Raw genomic sequence first — 2,750 nt, 5'->3', positions numbered from 1 at the left:
ACCCCAGCCTCGCCCTCTGGCAGCCAGAACCGGCGGCGGGTGGCGGGGAGATTCTCGAACTTTATCACAAAGCATCTGTGTTTCAGGCTGCCGGGCAAGAAGCGTCACAGCAAAGTGAGCCCAGGGTGACCCCTTCTGGACGGCGGAGGAAGGGCAGACCGCACTCCCTGCATTTAAATGCAGAGCAAGAGGATGCGGAGCCCAGGAGCCTGGCGACAGGTGCGGGAGGTGGGCCGGGGCTGGGCACACACTCCCTCCTGCGAGCGGGAGCAGGGCAGGACGTGCGCGCTGTGTGCGCGGATGCCGGTGGACGAGGGGGGTGTTCTCTGACTGAGATTCAAGTCAGGAGGGTATCCAGCACCTCCAGGGCACCGTATCCAAAACCATGGTGAACTTCGAGGACGAACTGGAGCCGCCTGGGGCAGGTCTGCCCCTCGGCCCCCGTCTGGGTGTCACTGCAGAGGCTGGACAGTCTTTCCTGGGGCGCTCCCCTCCCCCGCTCTTCTCTGTCTTTTCTTCCATGCTGGTGGGGAGGGAGACGGTTCTTGTCAAGTACTTGGTTCTTCCTCATCTTGAACTCGATGCTCCAGAAAGCTGCAACACAGACGCTCTATTCTGCACCCTGCCGCCCAGAATCGGGGCTGCGTATGCTCCAGTCTGAGAAGCAGGGAGTAACGTGGTGCTTGGAGTTCATCAGAACAACTAAATGGAATAATGACTTTAAAGAATTATCACGGCAACTCCCAGCAGCCATCCATGCGGTGCTGAAGGGAAAAGGCTGGGAGTCACACTCAGGGCAGAAATGCAGACATTGTGCATTGCCTTCCCGCACGAACCCCACCGAACATTTCCAGAAGGACCGCGGGGAACTTTTGGTCCTGTGCCCTGTGTTCATTATGACCAAGAGGTTCATTATAGGATAACAAAGCCCCATGAAGCAGCCTGTGTGGGGAGTCGGAGAAGTGTGGCGGGGGAGCGTGGCCCCCCGGAGAGGCTTGGGGTCACTTTCCTGTGCAGCTGGCTTTTCTGTCATGCAGGAGTCGGGCCTTTTCCCCGTTCCCCATCTGGGAGGGGCCCCGAGGCATGGGTCTGAGCGCAGGAAACGAGAGCAGGGATCCGGGCGGCGGGAAGCCGGGGTGTCAGGCACGCGCAGGACAGAATTGGAGGGCGAGGCTGGGAGGCGGGGGCTGGGCCGTCTTCTCCCCCCCACACACACCACCCCCCACCCCACCCCCGCTTCCAGGACCCCCCACTGGTGCACCGTGTTCGGCGGCCCCAAACTCACGCTCCCCCAGCTCGGGGCCTGGAAGCAGGCGGCTCCGGTGTCAGAGCTCTCAGCTCCCCAGACCGTCTCCTCCTCTTCTGTGAGCCTCGGGCCTGGGCTGGGCCATGGCTGCTGCTTATTTCCCTCATCAGTCCAAGCTCAGTTCCACAGGGAGGGCTTTGGGTATTTTTCTAAAGAGCAGGGGACCCACGAGCAGGGAGTGACATGGCCGCCTTCCACTGGACAAGACGCGTCTGGCTGCAGGTGTCCATGGGGCTCGGGATGGGGGCAGGGGCGAGAGCCTCCGTCAGTAAGGGAGCCCCGCCAGCGATTTGCCAGCAAAACTCATGAAAAGCACCCAGAATCTCATGATTTTTAGCTGGTTCCTGAATTATGAATTGCTTAGTGCAATTTGATGGACAGTCTTTCAAACAACGTGACTTCAGGGTTGAGAGTGCCGGGGAGGTGGGAGGGAGAACTAGAAGGGCCGGGGCCGAGGGGTCCGGGGGGCTCCCAGTAGCCTTGTCCGCTTCCCAGAGCACCGAGCACTGACTTTCCGCTGGTCGCGCGGCCGCCCGGGACTACAGAGGTCCCACCTCCTCTGCAGCGAGGCTGCTTGTGTGACCAAGCTCTCCCTCGTGGACGGAAAGGGAAGCAATTTGCACAAGCTCTAGAGTATGTCCCAGGAGAGAGAAGCAGACCCTTTCTGCTTCTCCCTCTGTCCTGCCCCTGGAAACCTAAGCTCTGAGGTTGGAGCTCCGTCCTGCCCGTGGGGACAAGGCATCTCCTCTGGGATGACAGGGCAGCAGGGATAGGGGCTTCATGGACCAGTCCTGGACTGTCAGCCTCCAGACCCAGCGTGACGGATGCCGTCTTCCGTTTGCCACTCTGCTGTGGGGCCCTGTGTTACAGCCGCTGAGCCTTTTCCTGAGTGGGACAGCAATCCCGGAGGGGACATTTCTTGTGGTTCCCTCGGGTCCGGCTGCTCCCAGGATCGCAGGTGTCTGACATTTCCTGCCCACCCTTCCATAGGTGACAGCCAAGCTCAGCTCCAGCCCACTCTTCTCTGGAAATCTAACGCAGGAAGACAGGTGCTCCTGACTGAGCGAGCCAGGAGCTGATGTCTTCCAGGGGCACCAGCCCCACTCAATCTCAGAGACGTAGGTTGTTTTGAAATATTCTGCACTGACTCTCTCCCTGCTAATATCTGTAGCTTCTAATTAGATAACTCAGGGAACAGGCCGTCTCATGCGTGGTGTAACTTGATTATCGCTAGAAAGATGAGTTTGGAACTGACAAGTTCCCTGCTAGGCTGACAAGTATAAAAACTTAATTTGTACCGCAAAAAAAAAAAAAAAAAAAAAAGCTTCATTTTGGGGCTTCCCTGGTGGCGCAGCGGTTGGGAGTCTGCCTGCCGATGCAGGGGACGCGGGTTCGTGCCCCGGTCCGGGAGGATCCCACGTGCCGCGGAGCGGCTGGGCCCGTG

This window comes from Physeter macrocephalus, chromosome 18, assembly GCF_002837175.3.
Source record: "Physeter macrocephalus isolate SW-GA chromosome 18, ASM283717v5, whole genome shotgun sequence".
Lineage (NCBI taxonomy): Eukaryota > Metazoa > Chordata > Mammalia > Artiodactyla > Physeteridae > Physeter > Physeter macrocephalus.
Note: the sequence above shows the minus strand (reverse complement) of the source record.